Here is a 25,596-nt window from a genome sequence, read left to right on the forward strand (position 1 = left end):
AAGACAGTGTTCTTTGTAGCCAGCTTCACTGGACTCCTGGCTTGCTTTCTGCAGTGTTGTTTGCCGCCACCAGGCTCCTGACCCTGGCTTGGACTAATACGCAGGGTGGAGGTGGGGCGCGCCCGGCGCCAGGACCCGCGGCTGAGCTGGTGAGGGGTAGTAAGGGTGAGGGTGGAGGTGGATGGCGGGGAGAACCCGGAGCAGGGATCTCTGGGCCACTCCGTTTTGCGGTTGGGCGGCCGTCCTTTTCCTTATCCTGTCTGTGGAATCCTCAGCCATATGTGTAAATCTGGCTAACTTGTCACCCTGCTGTGCTGGGTGGAGTGTGGGAATGTAATACAAGGGAGTGCTCGGGTTCTAAGAACTTTTGGGGCTGCCCCTTTATCTGCACTACCCCGGTTGACCACTTGTTGAAAATGAGGCCAAAAGACCCTTCCTGGATCCTAAAAGAACTTTACTGGGGTAACTAACGTCTTGGCAAGGTAGCACCTTCGCCTAAGATTTTTTTTTTTTTTTTTTTTTTACAACGTCCATAGACGCTTGGAGATTGCCTATATCCTTGCTCATTTTTTGTTGTTGTTCTTGTTGTTGTTGTTGTTTTAATCTTGCTCATTTTGTTACACGTACCTGCCCTGGGACCATGGACATGATTCTGCAGTTCTCTGCGTCCCAGTAATCTTCTATGAGAAAAGGGTAAGAATACACTCTCAAGTGTAGGAGGGAGTGAATTCAAGAACATATCTGAAGTTTTTAACACCGCAGAAAAGAATTGGATTTGTTATATCTATATTATTTCTAAATTCATTTTTCAGTAATTTCCTAAGTTTTAAAACTTGTCATTAGATTTATTTTTAGTTTTCTTCTATGCTAAGTTTCAGGAATCATTCTGGATGCTGGAGGGGGAAAAGCCAGCATAACTTGATCCTTCTCCTTAAGCATCTCAAGTTCTAATGTGGTAGGCAAACAGACAAATTACATGAAAGGGTTTACCATGAAGAATTAGCTGTCTTTTAGGGATATCATGAGAATGTAGAGGAAAGACACAAAGGAAGAAGCTGCATCCTAGGATGGACTGGGGATGAATGGCCAAAGAAGAGACAGGATACCCAAGAAAGCCATCTCCTAGTACGTGTGAAGGAGCTCATCTGTATTTGACAATTTCACTTATCCTTGGGTTCACGTTCTTAATTCTTTCAGTGTAATCCTGAACAACATCTATGCCTTTCACCTAGAAAATAAATAGCAAGTGCAGGGGGCTCTAGGAAAACAGATGAGGACCAACTGAAAGTATTATTAAGCTTATTTTTCAAATGAGGGAATTGATACACAGAGATGGTCAGAATTTCCCATGGCCCCACCAGAAGTTAATAATAGAGCTGATATGAACTAGATAGCCTGATCCCATTATGGAAGTTCCTTGAAAAATTAAAGATAGGAGTACTATATGATCAGCAATCCCCCTTCCAGATTTCACATATAAATAAGAAAATGGAATATTTGTCTTTCTGTGTCTGACCTATTTCACTTAGCATAATGTCCTCCAAGTTCATCTATGTTGTCCCAAGTGCAGGATTTCCTTCTTTTTAAAGACTGAATAATATTCCATTTTATGCATGTATCCACATATTTTTTTGCCCATCATCTCTTGATGGATACTTAGGTTGCTTCCATACCCTGGCTACTGTGAATATTGCTACAATAAAGATGGGAGTGCAGATAGTTCTTTGAGATAGTAATTTTATTTCTTTCAGATTTATACCCAGAAGGGGGATTGATGGACCATATAGTAGTCCTATTTTTAATTTTTCAAGGAACCTCCATACTGTGTTCCTAAATGGCTGAATCAATTTACATTCCCACCAGCTATGCGCAAGGTTTTTTCCATCTCCTCACCAATACTTATCTTTTTTGAGTTTTTGATAATAACCCTTCTGACAGGTGTGAAGTGATAATCTCACTGTGGTTTTCATCTGCATTTCCCTGAAGATTACTGATATTAGTATCTTTTCATTTATCTTTGTCTATTTGTATGTCTTCTTTGAAAAAATGTATATTCAGGTCCTTTGCTCATTTTTAAATGGTTATGTTTTTTGGCTATTGAGTTATATGAATTCATTATATATTTTGGATATTAACCCCTTATCAGATATGATTAGCAAATATTTTCTCCCATTCCATAATTTGCCTTTTTATTTTTTAATTTTTTCCTTTGTTATTCAGAAACATTTTATTTTGATGAAGTCTAACTTGTTTGTTTTTGCTTTTGTTGCTTATGCTTTTGTTGTCAAATAAAAAAAAAAAGTCATTGTCAAGACCAATATCAAGGAGTTTACCCTCTATGTTTTCTGCTAGGAATTTTATGATTTCAGGTTTTATATTTAAATTTTGAAAACATTTTGACTTTACTTTTGTATATGATGTAAGGGTCTAATTTCATTCCTTTGTATGTGGATATCGAGTTTTTTCAGCACCATTTATTGAAAATACCATCCTTTCCCTGTTAAGTATTCTTGGCTCCCTTGTCAAATATTAGTTGACAATATATGTATGTATTTACTTTGGGGCTTTTTATTCTGTTTCATTGGTCTATGTATTCGTTTTTATGCTAGTACCATATAGTTTTGATAACTGTAGCTTTGTGATAAATTTTAAGTCAATAAGTGTGAGGCATCCAGCTTTGTTATTCTTGCTCAACATTGCTTTAGCTACTTGGGAACTTTTGTGGTTCTATAAAAATTTGGGGATTTTTTTTCTATTTCTGTGAAACATGCCATTGGAATTTTATTTTATTTTTTTAAGATTTTATTTATTTGACAGACAGAGACACAGAGAGAGGGGGGACACAAGCAGGGGGACTAGGAGAGGGAAAGCAGGCTTCCCGTGGAGCAGGGAGCAGCCTGATGCTGGCTGGATGCTGGGATCATGACCTGAGCCTAAGGCAGACACTTAATGCTTAATGACTGAGCCACCCAGGCGCCCCACCATTGGAATTTTGAAAGGGAATATACTAAATCTATGGATTGCTTTGGGTAAAATGGACATTATAACAACATTATTTTTTCTAATCCATGAACACCAAATATATTTCCATTTATTTGTGTCCTCCTCAATTTGTTTCATTAGTTTTATAGTTTTCAGAGTACAGATCTTTAACTTCCTGGTTAAATTTACTCCTAAGTATTTTATTCTTTTGATACTATTGTAAATGGGGTTGTGTTCTTAAGGTATAAGAACTTTATACCTTAAGTTTATTTAGTAGTTTATTTTTAGTATATAGAAACAAGGGGAATTTTGTATGTTGATTTTGTACCCTGCAGCTTTTCTGAGTTCATTTATTTAGTTTTGACAGGTTTTTGTAGAATCTTTCAGAATTTCCCTCTATAAGATGCCATCTGCAAATAGCTACAATTTTGCTTCTTCTTTTAGGATTTGGTTGTTTTTTCCCCCCTGTCTTGCCAAACTGCTCTGGCTAGAATTTCTAGAACTATGGTGAATAGAAGTGATGATAGTAGGCACCCTTGTCTTATTCCTGATGTTAGAGGAAAAGATTTCAGCTTTTTCCTGTGTATGATGTTCTGTGTCACATATGCTTTTATTTTGTTGAAGTACATTCCTTCTATACCTAATTTGTTGAGAGCTTTTATCATGAAAGAATGTTGAATTTTGTCATATGCTTTTACTGCATCTATTGAGATTATGTGATCTTTATCTTTCATCTTGGTAATGTGGCGTATCACATTTATTGATTTTCATAGGTAGAAGCATCCTTGTATCCTAGGAATAATACTAAATTAATCTTGTTGTACAATCCTTTTAATGTGCTGTTGAATTTTCTTTTCTAGTATTTTATTGAAGAGTTTTGCATCTATATCAGTCAGTGATACTGTCCTTTAATTTTCTTTTCTTGTAGTGTCCTTGTCTTTGTTATTAGGATAACAAATCCTTTACAAATGAGTTTGGGAATCTTCTTGCCTCTTCAATTTTTTGGAAGAGTTTAAGAAGGATTGGTATTCTTTCTTTTTTTTTTCCAAGATTTATTTATTTATTTAACAGAGACTGAGAGCACAATCTGGCAGAGCAGCAGGCAGAAGGAAAGGGAGTAGCAGAATCCCACAGGAGCCAGACGTGGGACTAGACCCCAGGACCCTGGGATCATGACTTGAGCTGAAGGCAGCTGCTTAGCCAGCTGAGCCACACAGGCACCCAGGATTGGTATTCTTTCTTAAATGTTTGGTAGAAATTACTAATAAAGCCAAAATTGTAAATTAAAACTACAGTGAGATACTGCTACACACTTCTTAGAAAATCCCAAACACTGACAACACCCAATGCAGAAAAGGATTTGGAGAACCAGGAACTGTCATTCATTGCTGTTGAGTATAAGAAATTTTATGACCACTTTGAAAGACAGTCTTGCAGTTTTCAAAGCTATTGATTTTTTTATCCACATCCTTGTTTCTGTTGACATTAAACTAAAACTTACTTGAGGTATCTCATGGAGATTAAAAGAGATATGGTATACAGAATGCCTTGTAGACATTTAGAATAACCATCAATGGGACATATAATTATTTACTGGATACTGTTAGAAAAGAGTAGACCTGGAGCACCTGGGTGGTTTAGTCAGTTAAGCGTCCAAATCTTGATCCTGGCTCAGGTCTTGGTCTTGAGGTTGTGAGTTTGAGCCTGGCATTGGGCTCCATACTGGGTGCAGAGCCTACTTAAAACAACAACAACAACAACAACAACAACAACTAATGCATCTTTAATTATAGTCTATAACATTGTTCAGATAGGTTTGTTAAGGTCTTAAAACATTCAATTTCACAGAACCCTAAACATTCTATTGTACTAGGAATAATTTTTTTTTCTGCCTAGATTTTAGCTCAGAGTCAGATCACAGAATCCCTGATTTCAGAAGTTGATGTGATCATCAGCAATTCATTATTAAATAACCTCTCTGAGATGATTAAGTTCTCTGGGCCTCAGTTATAACTTAGGTAAACCAGATAAGAATAATGTCTACTTTGTAGAATTGTTGTCATAATTAAAAAAAAACAGGCATTTAAAGTTTTCAGCCTTGTGTGTGGTGTATGATGAGTTCTCAGTAGTGGAAACAGTCATTATTAAATGTTATTAGTAACATGAAGTAGGATTATGATTTCTCTCGTTTGTACCTTTCAATCTAAGACATCTAGTAAGACACGAGGTACTGTAACAAAGGCATATAGAAGAATAGAAGAAGCATCTGCTTTTAAAAATTTATAATCTACTTAGTGCAAAAATATTTTTAAACTATTTTTTAAGATGTTATTTATTTATTTGTCAGAACACACACAAGCAGGGAGAGCGGCAGACAGAGGGAGAAGCAGGCTCCCCTGCTGAGCAAGGAGCATGATGCAGCACTCGATCCCAGGACCTTGGGATCATGACCTGAGCTGAAGGCAGACACTTAACTGACTGAGCCACCCAGACATCCCCAGTACAAAATATTTTTTAAAAGAGTGAAGAATGAAAGATAAAAGTTGGGGAATGAATTCTTCTTAAAATAAGAATACTAATTAATAAATGCAGCATACAATGTCACAATTGATTTAGGCCAGGATAATCAATGAATGATAAAATCATCAAGTTAAATATTATTAGAGAATAAGGTATTGAAGTTGACCCACAGATGACTTAATAATTACTAAGAGAATAGATGCATTTAACTGGAAAGATAGTTGGTCACCAGTTTAACCAAGATTGAGGTAAACTGACATTATATGCCTTTTGATGTACAGTGTTAAATATATAATTCCACTTATGAAGTATTTTTGCCAAAAATGTTTAACTAGAATCTAATCATGAAGAAACTGAAAAATATAGATTGTGGGACATTCTAAAGGAAAATTGGCTGCAGCATTCAAAAGTCCAATGTCATGAAAAACAAACAAAAAGATGTTGAGGGATTTGTTCTAGAGATTCTGGGATCATGACCTGAGCCGAAAGCAGACACTTAACCCACTGAGCCACCCAGGCATCCCTAAAGATTTTATTTTTAAATAATCTCTATATCTAACATGGGTCTCGAATTCACAATTCCAAGATTAAGAGCTACAGGGGCGCCTGGGTGGCTCAGTGGGTTAAAGCCTCTGCCTTTCGCTCAGGTAATGATCTCAGGGTCCTGGGATCGAGCCCCGCATCGGGCTCTCTGCTCAGCGGGGAGCCTGCTTCCCCCTCTCTCTCTGTCTGCCTCTCTGCCTACTTGTGATCTCTGTCTGTCAAATAAATAAATAAACAAACAAACAAAAAAAAAGAGCTACATGTGCCACAGCCAGCCAGCCAGGTGCCCCTTTGGGTACTCATTTTAGTCTTCTTTCAGTTATTTCAAATTTTCTGTAAGTTTGAAATTTTCCAAAATTAAGAGTAGAAGGTAGATATTTAGTTCAGTTGCCTAGCATCAACTATAATCCATAAAAATAGAAGCCAATTATCTACTAGTTTCCTAAATATTATATTGAAACTTGTGAATTGTTTTTTTTAGTATATGTGCTGCCGAAGCGAGCACTTGTGAATTGTTTTTAACAACCTCAAAGATGCAGCACATGCCAAGGCAGAAAACAAAGAAAATACATGAAAAAACCCTCATGTATGCAACTTGGACAGATGCAAGTATTAATGCTCACTCTAAAAGAAAAATTGTATATAATTTAATAGTAGAAATAAATGTTTCTAAATAAATAAGTATATCATTTTCCCTTGGGAGGAGACATCATCTCAAGAAAACAATTAAATGGAAAACTTTAGAATATAGTTCTTACACAGTTATCCCCTAACTGATTTACATATGTCTCTTGAAATCTCAGAATCATAACTAGAGTATTTTTGTATATTCATTGTCCATCTAGTGTTTGGCCAACCCATACATTAGAAAATTATTCACTTTCTTTGTCTGTGTATAGTGACATTCAGAACGCACATATTACTTATAGGCATTTTGTGGAGGTAAACAAGACTACCAGTCCTCCACTAGTTGGTTGATCAAAGAATGTTACTCATTCTTTTTTCCCACATTCCCTCACCCTGCTTTATTTCTTTTCTTTAGTTATCCTAGTTTGAGGAATATTTATGATTCCTTGGACAAAATGCCTCAATCACCACAGAATCAAGTTTTCTTCATCAATTCATGCAGCTTCTGAAGACAAGGTAAAGCTTTAGTGGAGGTCAATGAACCCAAAAGTCAGGTTATAAGTTAAAGCTTCAGTTTGCCAGATGGATTTCCCTGAATTTATAGTTCCCCACAATTTGCAGTATTTCTCTCTAGGTCAGAAGTTCATAAGTCCATTTCATGGGATTAGAGAGGTCAAAATTACTTTTATAATAATATTAAAAGTTAGTTGCCTTTTTTACTCTCATTCACTCTCTAATAGCAGATTTTTCCAGATATGACAGGAACTGTAATGACTTCCTCACTCTGGCATTTAATGGAAAGTATTTGTATATTCTTGTATTTGAAAAATTTGTCAGTTTTAATTTCTAATATAGTAAACATTAATTGACATGATTCACATAAGCTAAAGCACTTCGACATCTTCAAAAGTTTTTAAGAGTTTAAAGGGTTTTTGAGACCAAAATATTTGAGATGTATTGCTCTAGTTTATTCATTAAAAAAAAATATTGAAAGCACATCATTGACCATGTAACAGGTTTCTGTGACATATGATGGGAATACAAAGACACCTCTAACCATTTATAAAAACCTACTATGAAGTAATACTGTAAGTTGGGAGGCTTTTGTACCTTACTCAATTTAAACCTCCCAACATAGCTTCAAAATAGTTATTGTCACCTACGTTTTACAAATGAGGAAAGTGAGTACTTAAGACCAAGCCTAAAATCCAGTAGTGTCCTATCAGCATTAAGACCAGTATAAATTCCAGGGGCGCCTGGGTGGCTCAGTGGGTTAAGCCACTGCCTTTGGCTCGGGTCATGATCCCAGGGTCCTGGGATCGAGCCCCGCATCGGGCTCTCTGCTCAGCCGGGAGCCTGCTTCCTTCTCTCTCTCTCTGCCTGCTTGTGATCTCTCTCTGTCAAATAAATAAATAAATCTAAAAAAAAAAAAGACCAGTATAAATTCCATTTCATATATGATGCAGGATATTCAGTCCTCCATGTTCCTTTTCAGTGAAGCCAAAAAGTCAGCAAAACTGGAGTCGGTCTACCTGAGATAAAATTTTAAGGTGAAAAAAAGTTTTATGATGAAAATTATATTGACATTTTAGTAACACTATCTGTAAACACATATAACTTTTTTCTGTTTGACCAGTACTTTCTCTCAGGAGCTATTTGGTTAGGATTCTTAGCGCTTACAACTATAGGAGGCAGATATTATTACCTACATCGCATAATGTTAGAAGAATTAAGTGAAATAATGTTAGTATCAATTACTATAAACTAATATTAATTACCAACACTTACTACGTTGATGTAATTGGTTGTTCTGAGGTATCTACATTTTCAGAGCTAAACTTTACTGACTGCTTATACTGAGTAAGGCAGTTATTTTTTTGTTTTGTTTTCTTTTGTTGTTTTTTTTCTTAATTTTTTAAAATTTCTTTTCAGTGTTCCAGTTTATTGTTTATGCACCACACCCAGTGCTCCATGCAATACATGCCCTCCATAATACCCACTACCAGGTTCCCCCAATCCACCTCCCCTCCAAATGCCTCAGTCTGTTTCTCAAAGTCCACAGTCTCTCATGGTTCATCTCCCCCTCTAATTTCCCCAACTCACTACTCCTCTCCATCTACCCATGTCCTCTGTGTTATTGCTTATCCTCCACAAAAAAGCAGAACCAATGATAACTGATCCTCAAGGCAGCTGCAAAATATGGCAAATTTTTAAAATTTTTTTAAAATTTATTTTCAGCATAACAGTATTAATTTTTTTTGTACCACACCCAGTGCTCCATGCAATCTGTGCCCTCTCCAATAGCCACCACCTGGTTCTCCCATCCTCCCACCCCATGCCACTTCAAAACACTCAGATTGTTTTTCAGAGTCCATAGTCTCTCATGGTTCACCTCCCTTTCCAATTCCCCTCAACTCCCTTCTCCTAACTCCCCTTGTCCTCCATGCTATTTGTTATGCTCCACAAATAAGTGAAACCATATGATAATTGACTCTCTCTGCTTGACTGATTTCATTCAGCATAATCTCTTCCAGTCCTGTCCATGTTGCTACAAAAGTTGGGTATACATCCTTTCTGATGGAGGCATAATACACCATAGTGTATATGGACCACATCTTTCTTATCCATTTGTCTGTTGAAGGGCATCTTGGTTCTTTCCACAGTTTGGTGACTGTGGCCATTGCTGCTATAAACATGGGGGTACAAATGGCCCTTCTTTTCACTACATCTGTATCTTTGGGGTAAATATCCAGTAGTGCAATTGCAGGGTCATAGGGAAGCTCTATGTCTAATTTCTTGAGGAATCTCCACACTGTTCTCCAAAGAGGCTGCACCAACTTGCATTCCCACCAACAGTGTAAGAGGGTTCCCCTTTCTCCACATCCTCTCCAACACATGTTGTTTCCTGTCTTGCTAATTTTGGCCATTCTAACTGGTGTAAGGTGGTATCTCAATGTGGTTTTAATTTGAATCTCCCTAATGGCTAGTGATGATGAACATTTTTTCATGTGTCTGATAGCCATTTGTATGTCTTCATTGGAGAAGTGTCTGTTCATATCTTCTTCCATTTTTTGATATGATTATCTGTTTTGTGTGTGTTGAGTTTGAGGAGTTCTTTATAGATCCTGGATATCAACCTTTTGTCTGCACTGTCATTTGCAAATATCTTCTCCCATTCCATGGGTTGCCTCTTTGTTTTCTTGACTGTTTCCTTTGCTGTGCAGAAGCTTTTGATTTTGATGAAGTTCCAAAAGTTCATTTTCACTTCTGTTTCCTTTGCCTTTGGAGACATATCTTGGAAGAAGTTGCTGTGGCTGATATTGAAGAGGTTACTGCCTATGTTCTCCTCTAGGATTCTGATGGATTCCTGTCTCATGTTGAGATCTTTTATCCATCTTGAGTTTATTTTTGTGTACGGTGTAAGAGAATGGTCGCGTTTCATTCTTCTACATAGAGCTGTCCAGTTTTCCCAGCACCAATTATTGAAGAGACTGTATTTTTTTCCACTGTATATTTTTTCCTGTTTGGTCAAAGATTATTTGACTGTAGAGTTGAGGGTCCATATCTGGGCTCTCTACTCTGTTCCAATGGACTGTGTGTCTGTTTTTATGCCAGTACCATGCTGTCTTGGTGATCACAGCTTTTAGTAAAGCTTGAAATCAGGTAACATGATGCCCCCAGTTTTATTTTTGTTTTTCAACATTTCCATGGCAATTCGGGGTCTCTTCTGATTCCATACAAATTTTACGATAATTTGCTCCAGCTCTTTGAAAAATACCAGTGGAATTTTGATCAGAATGGCATTAAAAGTATAGACCCTCCCAAAAAGGAGAATTTCAGACCCATATCACTGATGAATATGGATGCTAAGATTCTCAACAAGATCCTAGCAAACAGGACCCAACAACACATTAAAAAGATTATCCACCATGACCAGGTGGGATTCATCCCTGGGCTACAAGGATGGTTCAACATTCGCAAATCTATCAATGTGATAGAAGAAATTAATAAGAGAAGAGAGAAGAACCACATGGTCCTCTCAATTGATGCAGAAAAAGCATTTGACAAAAGCCAGCATCCGTTTCTGATTAAAACACTTCAAAGGATAGGGATAGAGGGAACGTTCCTGACGTTCATCAAATCTATTTATGAAAGACCCACAGCAAATATCATCCTCAATGGGAAAAAGCTTGCGTCCTTCCCGTTGAGATCAGGAACATGACAAGGATGCCCACTCTCACCACTCTTGTTCAACATAGTGTTAGAAGTCCTAGCAACAGCAATCATACAACAAAGAGAAATAAAAGGTATCCAAATTGTCAATGAAGAAGTCAAACTCTCTCTTCGCAGATGACATGATTCTTTATATGGAAAACCCAAAAGATTCCACCTCCAAACTACTAGAACTCATACAACAATTTAGCAACGGGGAAGGATACAAAGTTAATGTACAGAAATCAGTGGCTTTCTTATACACTAACAATGAAAATACAGAAAGGGAAATTAGAGAATCAATTCCATTTACTATATCACCAAGAACCATAAGATACCTGAAAATAAACCTAACCTAAGAGGTTAGTTGAGGAACTACAGGACGCTCATGAAAGAAATTGAAGTAGACAAAAAAAGATGGAAGACCTTTCCATGCTCTTGGATCGGAAGAATAAACATTGTTAAAATGTCTATACTGCCTAGAGAAATCTATACTTTTAATGCCATTCCGATACGGCAAACATTATTATCTAATTTATGGATGAAGAGAATGTGTTACAGAGATGTTCAAAGAATATCCCACAGTCACACTGAAATTCAGCAATGAAGCTGATATGAACCAGGCAGCCTCACCCCAGGGCATGCTCTGTGAGTCAGTTTATTGCAAGGAGGACAGAGAACTTGGCCAGGCTCCTCAAGTATAAAGTTGGGGGTGGAGACTCAAGTCCAGATATGTAGGACCTCAAATCTCTCTAATCTTAACCTATGCCTACCTTGTCATTCTTGCTGCATTAGGTGTTCAGTAAACAGTAACCCCTTCTCCTAAGTCTACTTCATTGGCACTGTCCAGTGAGCAGTTCTTTATTTTCCACCTACTGCATATTAGTCTCTGTGCCCTGGGGTGAGAGAGAAGAATTAGGCATACTTCTTTTTAAAAATTTTTAAAATATTTTTATGAACATATAATGTATTATTAGTCCCAGGGGCACAGGTCTATGAATTGCCAGGTTTACACACTTCACAGCATTCACCATAGCACATACCCTCCCCAGTGTCCATAACCACACACCCTCTCCTGACCCCCCCCGCCCCCCAGCAACCATCAGTTTGTTTTGTGAGATTGACTCTCTTATGGTTTGTCTCCCTCCTAATCCCATCTTGTTTCATTTATACTTTTCCTACCCCGCAAAACCCCCACATTGCCTCTCTACTTCCTCATGTCAGGGAGAGCATATGATAGTTGTCTTTCTTCCATTGACTTATTTCACTAAGCATAATACCCTCTAGTTCCATCCCTGTCTTCACAAATGGCAAGATTTCTTTCCTTTTGATGGCTGCATAGTATTCCATTATATATATATACCACTTCTTCTTTATCCATTCATCTGTTGGATGGACATCTAGGTTCTATCCATAGTTTGGCTATTGTAGACATTGCTGCTATAAACATTCGGGTGCACGTGCCCCTTCGGATCACTACATTTGTATCTTTAGGGTAAATACCCAGTAGTGCAATTGCTGGGTTGTAGGGTAGCTCTATTTTCAACTTTTTGAGGAACCACCATTCTGTTTTCCAGAGTGGTTGCCCCAGCTTCCATTCCCACCAACAGTGTAGGAGGGTTCCTATTTCTCCGCATCCTCGCCAGCATCTGTCATTTCCTGACTTGTGAATTTTAGCCATTCTGACTGGTGTGAGGTGATATCTCATTGTGGTTTTGATTTGTATTTCCCTGATGCCGAGTGATATGGAGAACTTTTTCATGTGTCTGTTGGCCATCTGGATGTCTTCTTTGCAGAAATGTCTGTTCATGTCTTCTGTCCATTTATTGATTGGATTATTTGTTCTTTGGGTGTTGAGTTTGCTAAGTTCTTTCTAGATTTTGGACACTAGCCCTTTATCTGATATGTCGTTTGCAAATATCTTCTCCCATTCTGTCAGTTGTCTTTTGGTTTTGTTAACTGTTTCCTTTGCTGTGTAAAAGCTTTTGATCTTGATGAAATCCCAATAGTTCATATTTGCCCTTGCTTTCCCTGCCTTTGGTGATGTTCCTAGGAAGATGTTGCTGCAGCTGAGGTTGAAGAGGTTGCTGCCTGTATTCTACTCAAGGATTTGGATGGATTCCTTTCTCACATTGAGGTCCTTCATCCACTTTGAGTCTATTTTCTTTTTTTTTTTAATTTTTAATTTTTTATAAACATATATTTTTATCCCCAGGGGTACAGGTCTGTGAATCGCCAGGTTTACACACTTCACAGCACTCACCAAAGCACATACCCTCCCAAAGTCCATAACCCCACCATCCTTCTACCAACCCCCCTCCCCCCAGCAACCCTCAGTTTGTTTTGTGAGATTAAGAGTTACTTATGGTTTGTCTCCCTCCCAGTCCCATCTTGTTTGATTGATTCTTCTCCTACCTACTTAAGCCCCCATGTTGCATCACCACTTCCTCATATCAGGGAGATCATATGATAGTTGTCTTTCTCTGCTTGACTTATTTCGCTAAGCATAATACCCTCTAGTTCCATCCATGTTGTTGCAAATGGCAAGATTTCATTTCTTTTGATGGCTGCATAGTATTCCATTGTGTATACATACCACATCTTCTTGATCCATTCATCTGTTGATGGACATCTAGGTTCTTTCCATAGTTTGGCTATTGTGGACATTGCTGCTATAAACATTCGGGTGCACGTGCCCCTTCGGATCACTACATTTGTATCTTTAGGGTAAATACCTAGTGGTGCAATTGCTGGGTCATAGGGCAGTTCTATTTTCAACATTTTGAGGAAACTCCATACTGTTTTCCAGAGTGGTTGCACCAGCTTGCATTCCCACCAACAGTGTAGGAGGGTTCCTATTTCTCCGCATCCTCGCCATCATCTGTCATTTCCTGACTTGTTGATTTTAGCCATTCTGACTGGTGTGAGGTGATATCTCATTGTGGTTTGATTTGTATTTCCCTGATGCCGAGTGATATGGAGAACTTTTTCATGTGTCTGTTGGCCATCTGGATGTCTTCTTTGCAGAAATGTCTGTTCATGTCCTCTGTCCATTTCTTGATTGGATTATTTGTTCTTTGGGTGTTGAGTTTGCTAAGTTCTTTCTAGATTTTGGACACTATTCCTTTATCTGATATGTCGTTGCAAATATCTTCTCCCATTCTGTCAGTTGTCTTTTGGTTTTGTTAACTGTTTCCTTTGCTGTGCAATAGCTTTTGATCTTGATGAAATCCCAATAGTTCATTTTTGCTCTTGCTTCCCTTGCCTTTGGCGATGTTCCTAGGAAGATGTTGCTGCGGCTGAGGTCGAAGAGGTTGCTGCCTGTGTTCTCCTCAAGGATTTTGATGGATTCCTTTCGCACATTGAGGTCTTTCATCCATTTTGAGTCTATTTTTGTGTGTGGTGTAAGGAAATGGTCCAATTTCATTTTTCTGCACGTGGCTGTCCAATTTTCCCAACACCATTTATTGAAGAGGCTGTTTTTTTTTTTTCCATTGGACATTCTTTGCTGCTTTGTTGAAGATTAGTTGACCATAGAGTTGAGGGTCTATTTCTGGGCTCTCTATTCTGTTCCATTGATCTATGTGTCTGTTTTTGTGCCAGTACCATGCTGTCTTGATGATGACAGCTTTGTAATAGAGCTTGAAGTCCGGAATTGTGATGCCACCAACTTTGGCTTTCTTTTTCAATATCCCTTTGGCTATTCGAGGTCTTTTCTGGTTCCATATAAATTTTAGCATTATTTGTTCCATTTCTTTGAAAAAGATGGATGGTACTTTGATAGGAATTGCATTAAATGTGTAGATTGCTTTAGGTAGAATAGACATTTTCACAATATTTATTCTTCCAATCGAGGAGCATGGAACATTTTTCCATTTCTTTGTGTCTTCCTCAATTTCTTTCATGAGTACTTTATAGTTTTCTGCGTATAGACAGCTTTGTAATAGAGTTTGAAGTCTGGAATTGTGATGCTACCAACTTTCGCTTTCTTTTTCAATATTCCCTTGGCTATTTGAGGTCTTTTCTGGTTCCATATAAATTTTAGGATTATTAGTTCCAGTTTTTTGAAAAAAAAAAAATGATGGGATTTCGATAGGGATTGCATTAAATGCGCAGATTGCTTTAGGTAGCATAGACATTTTCACAATATTTGTTCTTCCAATCCAGGTGCATGGAATATTTTTTCCGTTTTGTTGTGTCTTTATCAATTTCTTTCATGTGTACTTTATAGTTTTCTGAGTACAGATTCTTTGCCTCTTTAGTTAGATTTATTTCTAGGTATCTTATGGTTTTGGGTGCAATTGTAAATGGGATTGACTCCTTAATTTCTTTCCAATGTCTTGTTGTTGGTGTAGAGAAATGCAACTGATTTCTGTGCATTGATTTTATATCCTGACACTTTACTGAATTCCTGTACAAGTTCTAGCAGTTTTGGAGAGGAGTCTATTGGGTTTTCTACATAAAGTATCATATTATCTGCAAAGAGTGATAGTTTGACTTCTTTCCCAATTTGGATGCATTTAATTTCTTTTTGTTGTCTGATGGCTGAGGCTAGTACTTCTAGTACTATGCTGAATAGCAGTGGTGATAATGGACATCCTGTCGTGATCCTGACCTTAGTGGAAAAGCTTTCAGTTTTTCTCCATTGAGAATGATATTTGCAGTGGGGTTTTCATAGATGGCTTTGATGATATTGAGGTATGTGACCTCTATCCCTACACTTTGAAGAGTTTTGATCAGGAAGGGATGCTGTACTTTGTCAAATGCTTTTTCAGCATCTATTGAGACTATTATATGGTTCTTGTTCTTTCTTTTATTAATGTATTGTATCACATTGATTGATTTGCAGCTGTTGAACCAACCTTGCAACCCTGGAATAAATGCCAGTTGGTCGTGGTGAATAATCCTTTTAATGTACTGTCAGATCCTATTGGCTAGTATTTTGGTGAGAATTTTCGCATCTGTGTTCGTCAAGGATATTGGTCTGTAATTCTCTTTTTTGATGGGATCCTTGTCTGGTTTGGGGATTGCGGTGATTCTGGCCTCATAAAATGAGTTTGGAAGTTTTCCTTCCATTTCTATTTTCTGGAACAGTTTCAGGAGAATAGGAATTACTTCTTTAAATGTTTGGTTGAATTCCCCTGGGAAGCCCTCTGGCCCTGGGCTTTTGTTTGTTTGGAGATTTTTGATGACTGTTTCAATCTCCTTACTGTTTATGGGTCAGTTCAGGTTTTCTATTTCTTCATGGTTCAGTTGTGGTAGTTTATATGTCTCTAGGAATGCATCCATTTCTTCCAGATTGTCAAATTTGTTTGCGTAGAGTTTCTCATAGTATGTTCTTATAGTTGTTTGTGTTTCTTTGGTATTGGTTGTGATCTCTCATCTTTCATTCATGATTTCATTTATTTGGGTCCTTTCTTTTTTCTTTTTGATAAGTCTGGCCAGCGATTTATCAATCTTTTTAAATCTTTCAAAGAACCAGCTCCTAGTTTTGTTGATATTTTCTATTTTTTTTTTTGTTTGTTTTTTGTTTTTTTTTGGTTTCTATTTCACCGATTTCTGCTCTGATCTTTATTGTTTCTCTTCTCCTCCTAGGGTTCTTTCTCCAGCTCCTTTAGATGTAGGCTTAGATTGTGTATTTGAGACCTTTCTTGTTTCTTGAGAAAGGCTTCTATCACTATATATTTTCCTCTCAGGACTGCCTTTGATGTGTCCCACAGATTTTGAACCATTGTGTTTTCATTATCATTTGTTTCCATGAATTTTTTCAATTCTTCTTTAATTTCCTGGTTGACCCATTTATGCTTTAGAAGGATGCCGTTTAGTTTCCATGTATTTGGGCTCTTTCCAAATTTCCTCTTGTGATTGAGTTCTAGCTTCAGAGAATTGTGGTCTGAAAATATGCAGGGTATGATCCCAATCTTTTGGTGCTGGTTGAGACCTGATTTGTGACCCAGGATGTGATCTATTCTGGAGAATGTTCCATGTTCCCTAGAGAAGAATGTTTATTCTGTTGCTTTGGGTTGGAATGTTCTGAATACATCTGTGATGTGTATCTGGTACACTGTGTCATTCAAGGCCTTTATTTCCTTGTTGAGCTTTTGCTTGTATGATCTGTCCTTTTTAGTGAGGAGAATATTAAAGCAGCATATTGATGGGTTTTGTTTTTTTTATCCATTCTGATATCCTGTGTCTTTTGATTGGGGCATTTAGCCCATTAACATTCAGGGTAACTATTGAGAGATATGAATTTAGTGCCATTGTATTGCCTGTAAGGTGACTGTTCCTGTATATTGTCTCTGTTCCTTTCTGATCTACTACTTTTAGGCTCTCTCTTTGCTTAGAGGACCCCTTTCAATATTTCCTGTAGAGCTGGTTTGGTGTTTGCAAATTCTTTCAGTGTTTGTTTGTCCTGGAAGATTTTTATATCTCCTTCTATTTTCAATGATAACCTAGCTGGATATAGTATTCTTGGCTGCATGTTTTTCTCGCTTAGTGCTCTGAAAATATCATGCCAGCTCTTTCTGGCCTGCCAGGTCTCTGTGGATAAGTCAGCTGCCAATCTAATATTTTTACCATTGTATGTTACAGACTTCTTTTCCCGGGCTGCTTTCAGGATTTTCTCTTTGTCACTAAGACTTGTAAATTTTACTATTAGAATTTTACTATTGTAGAAATTTTACTATTGTAAATTTTACTATTACTATTAGGGTGTGGACCTATTCTTATTGATTTTGAGGAGGGTTCACTGCACCTCCTAGATTTTGATGCTTGTTCCCTTTGCCATATTAAGGAAATTCTCTACAATAATTCTTTCCAATATACCTTCTGCTCCCCTCTTTCTTTCCTCTTCTTCTGGCATCCCACTTATTTTAATGTTGTTTTGTCTTATGGTGTCACTTATCTCTTGAATTCTCCCCTCGTGGTCCAGTAGTTGTTTGTCTCTCTTTTGCTCAGCTTCTTTATTCTCTGTCACTTGGTCTTCTTTATCACTAATTCTATCTTGTCTCATTTCTCCTAGCAGTAAAAGTCTCCATTTTTTATTGTACCTCATTAATAGTTTTTTTTTTTTTAATTTCAACTTGGTTAGATTTTAGTTCTTTTATTTCTCCAGAAAGGGCTTTTATCTCTCTGGAGAGGGTTTCTCTAATATCTTCCATGTCTTCTTCGAGCCTGGCTAGAACCTTGAGAATCATCATTCTGATCTCTAGATCTGACATATTACCAAGGTCTGTATTGATTAGGTCCCTAGCCTTCAGTACTGCCTCTTGTTCTTTTTTTGTGGTGACTTTTTCTGCCTTTTGGTTTTGTCCAGATAAGAATATATGAGGGAGCAAATAAAATACTAAAAGGGTGGCAAAGACCCCAGGAAAATGTTCTTTAACCAAATCAGAAGAGACCCCAAATTGTGCGGGGGAGAAAGGGGATAAAAAGAAGCTCAGAAAAAAGAAAAAAAATTGAAAAAATAAAACAAATAAAGAATATATATATATATATATATTAGACTGGTGACTAGAACAGGGTCACCCACTTAATTTTTGGAGTATTTGGGTCTCTTAGAAGAAATTACCTCCCAAAATTTTAAAGAATTAAAAACATATATAAGGGTAAACACAATGAAGGGATGGGATATGCCTATAAAGATGAAAAAAAATTTTAATTTCTAAAAAAGGAGTTCATAAAAAGGAGTTGATAAAGTAAGTTGGTTGGAAGAATAAAGAAAAAGAAAGTGGAGAGAATTTGCTCAGGCTGGAGACTAGAACAATCCCGGAGCTAGATTTAGGGTATATTTTGATCTATTAGAAGAAGTTTTACCCCAAATTTTTTAGAAGAAAAATCCCTATGTGTATACAAAAAATAAAGTTAGATACAATGAGGGATAAAATATGACTATAATAATGAAGGTTCAAAAAAGATTATTATTTTTTATGAAAGGTATTGTTAAGATAAACTAGTTAAAAACTATTAAAAAAGGAAAAGGTAAAAGTTAAAAAAAATTAGCAAAGTAAAAAAATAAAATTAAAAAAAAATTAACTGCAAGACTAAAGAATCATGGGGAGAAGCCATGAATTCCATGCTTTGCTTTCTCCTCTTCTGGAATTCCAGTTCTCCTTGGTAAGTGAACTTGGTCTTGGCTGGATTTCTTGTTGATCTTTGGGGGAGGGGCCTGTTGTAGTGATTCTCAAGTGTCTTTGCCTGAGGCAGAATTGCACCGCCCTTACCAGGGTCAGGCTAATCTGCTTGGGTTTGCTTTCGGGAATTTTTGTTCCCTGAACGCCTTCCGTAGAGTTCTGTAGGATGGGAATGAAAATGGCAACCTCCCAATCTCCGGCCCAGAGGAGCCGAGAGCTTGGGCCCCACTCCTCAGTGCGCCCTCAGAGAAAAGTGTTCAATCACTCCCGTCTCCCTGGCCTCACTCCGAACTCACCCAGCCTGTGACCAGGCATCTCTGTCTCTGGCACACATCTCCCCCTGAAGTCTCTGAACCCAGCAGATCCCTGAGCTCTTCCAGGAGTGGTCTCCCCGGATCTTGTGGGGACCCTGCTCACAGAGCAGTGACCTGTGCCACAGATTATGGTTCAAGGTAATCCCGAGTTGAGAGCTCACTCCTCGGCTCTGTCTCTGTAGCTGGCCTCCCCACTCTAATACCTGCAAGCTCTGCGACACTCAGACACCTCCAATCCTTCTGTGACCCCATGTTATACATGAGTTTTCGCATCTGAGAGACCACCAGGGAACCTACACTGATGCAATAACACGAGGGTTTATTTAACAAGCTTAAGCTTGGGCCCAAGTATACCCGACACAGCAGAGTAGGAACTCAGAACCCCGAGCTTATTTAAGGCAGGGGTATCAATGGTTCCTGTTACTAAAGCAGGGTGATGACTCCTGTTACTAAAACAGGGTGGGGGTTTCTGGAACCAAGGTAGGGTGGGGCTTCCTGTTACTAAAGCAGGATGGGGGTTCTTAGAACTAAAGTAAAGCAAGGGAAAGTTCAGCCCTTGGGCACAGGGGTCTGAGATGGCTGCTGGAGCTAAGATGGCTGTACTTATGCTAAGGCTAAACCTGAGGTGGGATGGCCTCAATTTTTCTCAGCCTCCACATTTCCCCCTCTCAGAGGAAACTAAGGAAGGACCCAATTATGGGTCCAGGCTGGTCTCAGCAACAAGGTCCAGCGGTTGGTATTGTTGTCGGAGTACCATGAGCTGAACTGTACTGATTCTGTCTTTGACAAAAGTAAGCAACATTAGTGGGATAAGTGAGAATGGCACAGTCTTAGCTTTAGGGGATTGTCCTTGTTGGGTTGACTTTTCCATTCTGGGACAAAGTCCTTGAGAACGGCATGTGGGTCAGCTGGCCAGACGTGGGTGTAGTGGACTCAGGGAGTAATCCCGTCGACCTTGAGAGAGGTAGAAGTGGTCAGGATCATGATGTAGGGTCCCTTCCATCGTGGTTGAAATGTCTGGTATCTCTAGATGTACACCCAGTCACTTGGCTGATATCGATGGGGGTCTGGGGGTGGCCCAGTCTTGTAGAGGGCCCTCAGCTTAGGCCACACCTGTTCATGGGTTTGTTGTAACGTTTGGAGGGAGAAAAGGTGTTGGTGATCATCAAACTCAGCAAGTACCTAGGGTTTTAAATTGGGAATAATAGGTGGAGGAATACTGAACATGATCTCGTAAGGGGTAAGTCCCATCTTATACGGGGAGTTTTGCACCCTATATAGGGCAAAGGGGAGGAGAGTCATCCAATCCCTGCCAGTCTCCAAGGCTAATTTAGTCAAGGTCTCTTTTAATGTTCTGTTCATCCTCTCTACCTGTCCTGAGCTTTGGGGCCTATATGCACAATGTAATTTCCAGTCTGCCCCAAGTACTAGTGCCACTACCTGTATTACCTTAGATACAAATCCTGGTTCGTTGTCTGATCCAACGAACGTTGGAACGTTGGAACGTTGTCTGATCCGTTTCTTGGTCACGGTCTGTGCGGTTTCATGTTTGGTAGGAAATGCCTCTGTTCATCCTGAAAAAGTATTTACAAATACCAGTAAATACCTGTATCTGTATTTTCCAGGTTTTATCTTGGTGACATCTACTTCCCAGTAGGTTCCTGAGTAGTCCCCCCAGAGCAGGGTGCCTGGGTTAGATCCATGGGCGGTGGCATTAATTGGCATGCGTGGAAGCTTGCCACAATCTGTTCAATCTTTGTTCGGGAGTCTTTGATAGTGATCTTTGCATGTGGCACCAAGTCTTCCATTTTTTTTTTGTTCCCATGTTGTGTACGCCTATGCATTTGGATAGGAGTCACCATCCCAGTTCCTCTGGTAGGATTATGCTGCTATCTGCAGCTCTCCACCAGCCATGTAGGCATTGTGTCCCAGGCAGATGCCTAATCTATTGTAAGTCTGCGTCAGCGTAGTTGGGGTTGTCTGGCAAGCTCGGTGCTCCTGGATCAGGCAGTGTGGTCACTAAGACATGGTCCACCGAAAGAGCTGCCTTATTTGCCTTTTAAGTCAGCCAGCCTGTTTCCCCTGGCCACTGGCGTGTCTGCTTTTTGATGTCCTAGACAATGGATAATGGCCAGTGCCTTAGGCAGCCAGAGGGCCCTTAGGAGCTCGAGGATTTCTGCCTTTTTGTTTGTTTGTTTTGTTTTGTTGTTGCTTCAGTTTTTAATCATACAAAATTGTCATTAAATTGCTTGTCCTCTTCATCCACCTGGAATATTACCCATGCCTATAATATAGTTCAGAGATCTGTATTCAGTGGTAGAGAGAATGCCTTGTTTTTAATAGTCTTTCCTTCTGCTGTTAAGAGCCCTCTTTCTCTATAAATGGCTCTGTGGTTGTGGGCTATGGCAAAGGCGTACTGGCTATCAGTATAGGTCTTTATCTGCTTGCCTGCTCCCATTGTTAGCACCTTGGTTAGCACAATCAGTTCTGCACGTTGGGCAGAAGTCCCAGCTGCCAATGGTTCTGCCCAGACAGTCTCCATCTCTGTGGTCATAGCTGCCCCCACATACCTGATTCCTTCCCAGACAAAGCTACTGCCATCTGTATACCATATATCAGGTGTCATCTGCATTCGGCAGTGGTTGGTCCTGGAGATCGGCTCTGACTCCATGCATCTGAGCCAGGATTTCTTGGCAGTCATGTAGGAGGTGTCCCTGTCAGGGTTAGGGAGCAGTGTCGCTGGGTTTAGGGCTGTTGGCGCCTAGAACAAATTCTGGTAGGGTTCAAAAGCAAGCTCTGGTAATGGGTCAAGCGGGCATTGCTGATCCATCGGTCCCGGGGTTGTTCAAGTACCCCTTCAATGGCATGTGGGGTAGTGACGTATAGTTCCTGCCCCATAGTCAGCTTATCTGCATCTTTAACCATGGTATCCACTGCAGCAATAATTTTTAAACATGGAGGCCATCCAGCAGCCACAGCATCTAATTTCTTTGAGAGGTATGCCACCGGTCTCTTCCAGGGATCCCATGTATTGAATTAAGACTCCCTTTGCCACCCCTTCCATTTCTTTCACGTAAAGATGGAAGGGCTTAGTCAGATCAGGCAGCCTGAGTGCCGGGGCCAAAAGCAAGGCTTGTTTAAGGCCATTGAAGGCTTTGTCCATGGCCTCAGTCCATAGAAAGTCCTTTTTCTTGTTTTTGTTTCGTGGCCTCATAGAGAGGCTTAGCTATGTCAGTGAAACCTGGGATCCACAATAGGCAGAACCCAGCGACCCTAGGAATTCATATACCTGGCGGACATTTCGAGGCTGTTGGATTCTCCTGACGGTCTCCTTTGTGCATCCGTTAAACATCTTTGTCCATCTTTTAATTTGTACCCAAGGTAGTTCACCTCCATTCTGCATATCTGGGCCTTTTTAGCTGAAGCCCAATATCCCAGAGTTGCTATCATTTGGAGCAAGTCCTTGGTGTCCTGTAGGCATGTTTCCTGGTCCTCTGCTGCCAACAGGATATCATCTACATATTGTAATAGAGTCATATTAGGGTGTTTGACACAGAACTCACCTAGGTCTTCATGCAGTGTCTCATCGAAGATGGTGGGCGAATTCTCGAATCCTTGGGGTAGTCGAGTCCAGGTGAGTTGGCCATTGTTGCCCTTCTCTGGGTCCACCCATTCAAAAGCAAAGAGGTCTTGGCTCTTTGGGGCCAAGGGCAAGCTGAAAAAGGCATCCTTTAGGTCTAGCACTGTATGCCAAGTCTTGTCTGGGGGCAAGGTGGAGAGGAGGGTGTAGGGGTTTGGGACCATAGGGTGTATGTCCATCACCCATCGGTTAACTTCCCTCAAGTCCTGGACCAGTCTATAATCATTAGAGTGTGGCTTTCATATCGGTAGCAGGGGAGTGTTCCATGCTGACTGACAAGGCCACAGTATGCCTGAGTCTAGCAGTCACCGGACATGTGGGGTGATCCCCATCCATGCTGTGAGAGGCATGGGGTATTGGCAGACTCTGACTGGTTCTGCTTCTGGCTTTAGTTCAATGTATATTGCTGGCCGATGTTGGGCCAATCCCATTCCCCCAGTTTCCCCAAGCTTGGGGAATGGGATTGGCCCAACATCGGCCAGCGATATACATCAGAAACTGGTGGAATGGGATTGGCCCAACATTGGCCAGCGTTTCTGCCCACGCTTGGGGAAACTCCTGCAACCAGTGGTCAATGTCAGTCATTGGTTCTGGGGGCCTTTGGTGAAGATGATATTCATCTTCCAGGTTCATGACAAGCACCTGGATCAGGTGTCCCTCTTTATCCAGAACCTTTGCCCCTTCAGGGTGGAAACTAATTTGGGCTCCCATCTTGGTGAGTAGGTCCTGGCCTAACAGGGGGTAGGGGCACTCAGGAATGACCATGAAGGTGTGGGTTACCTGGCCCATGCTGAGATACACTGTTCTTTGGGTAGTCCATGAATATTGTTTAGTGCCTGTGGTCCCCTGTACCCATGAGGTCTTATTTGCCAACTTCCCTTGAGGTTGTAGCAAGACAGAGTGCTGTGCCCCGGTGTCTACTAGGAATTTAATTGGTTCCCCCTCCACTTTAAGGGTTACCCTGGGCTCGGGGAGGGGTGCCAAACCCCAACTCCCCTAGTCATCTAAATCTTTGACCTCCAAGATAGTAGTGGAAGCCTTTGGTCTTTTGTCGGGGGATTCCTTTAACCAGGGGCAGACCCTTGCCCAGTGGCCTTCTTCCCTGCAATAAGCACACTGGTTTCTATTCAGTTTGGGGCGTTCTCGGTGGGGGCTGTCCCCCTTACCTTCTCCTGAAGCCACCTTCTTGAGACGTCTCTGCTTTTCATGTGGATCATCCATGGTGGTGACCAGTAGGATCTTAGCCAGGTTCTGAGTCTGACGGTCACTTATCCTAGCCTGTTGCTCCTCAAGGGTCTCTCTGTTATTGTAGACTCTTTCTGCCACCACTATCAGATCCTGTAGGCTCTTCTTTCCTAGTTTTTCTACACTCTGTAATTTCCTTTTAATGTCTGGAGTGGCTTGGTTAACAAAAGCCATAACTATGGCAGCTTTGGTCTCTGGGGCCTCTGGATTCATAGGGGTGTACTGTCTGAATGCCTCCATGATCCTTTCTAGGAATGCCGCTGGACTCTCATCTTTACCCTGTTTTACATCATATACCTTGGCCAGATTGGTAGGCTTGCATGCTGCAGCCTTGAGACCTGCCATTAGAGTCTGGCGGTAGACCTGGAGCCTCTCCTTACCTTCTGCCGAGTTGTAGTCCCAAGTGGGGTGAGACAAGGGGAAAACTGCCTTTATGAGATCGGAGTTCTGAGTTGGCTGTCTGTCTTCACCCAGGACAGTCTTCCGGGATTCCATCTGGATTTTCTCTCTTTCCTCAGTGGTAAAGAGAACCTGCAAGAGCCCAGGGAGAATCCGACTGCAACAGCAGCTGGCTCTCCTCACAGAAAGTCATCCCAGGTGGGCTGATGGGTGAAAAGAACAGTATCCAGAAGACCGATCAGATCTTTTGGGTTATCGGAGAACTTTGCATGTTGAGTTCTCCAATTGTATAAATCACGAGTAGAGAATGGCCAATATAACATTGGTTGTCCCCCTGTTTCATCCGGGGGTCCCATGGCACGGAGGGGAAGGACAGTGGAATCGGCCAGTCCCAGGTTTGAGCCTGGGGCCGCTTGATGGGTCCGTCCACATGTCCCTGCCGCTGGCCCATGCATGGGGTCCTCTCCATCTGGGGGGGGGCACTCCCTTGACAGCCCCTGATGCCTCTGCTGGAGGGGCAGACAGGGTGGGGGGGACCTGGTAGGGCGGCAGAAAAATCAGGTCCTCCGTGGGAGTGTCCTGGAAGACCGGGTAAAGCGGTCTCTGGTTCAGACTCCACTTTCTTGTTAGACTTAGGAGTTGGTTTCCGCAGGGCCAGGATCTTGGGTGTAGATTCTGCTTCGGGAGGGAGAAAAGGTTTAATCCAGGAGGGAGGATTCTATATCATGTCTTGCCAGACCAGTATATAAGGTATTTGGTCAGGGTAGCCGTGTGGTTTTTCTCTGAAGATGACAGTCTTAACCTGTAGAATAATAGGCAGTTGAAAGGTTCCCTCCTGGAGCCATTTTACATTAAAAGCTGGCCACTCAGACATGCAGAAAGTCTGAAACTTTCCCTTTTGTATGTCTGTGCTCAGATTATGAGCGCTCTCCCTGATGTCCAAGAAGTGGTTAATCATCAGGGACAGAGGGTTAGTCTGTGC

The 25,596-nt window shown here is 40.4% G+C and overlaps 1 pseudogene; it reads right to left on the reverse strand.

Annotated features, from left to right (window-relative positions):
* Positions 1–25: 25 nt before the first annotated feature.
* On the reverse strand, positions 26–25,069 carry LOC106006051 (annotated as a pseudogene).
* Positions 25,070–25,596: the final 527 nt, after the last annotated feature.

Source organism: Mustela putorius, unplaced genomic scaffold, assembly GCF_011764305.1.
Source record: "Mustela putorius furo isolate JIRA1106 unplaced genomic scaffold, ASM1176430v1.1 tig00003903_pilon_pilon_pilon, whole genome shotgun sequence".
NCBI classification, from domain to species: Eukaryota; Metazoa; Chordata; class Mammalia; order Carnivora; family Mustelidae; genus Mustela; species Mustela putorius.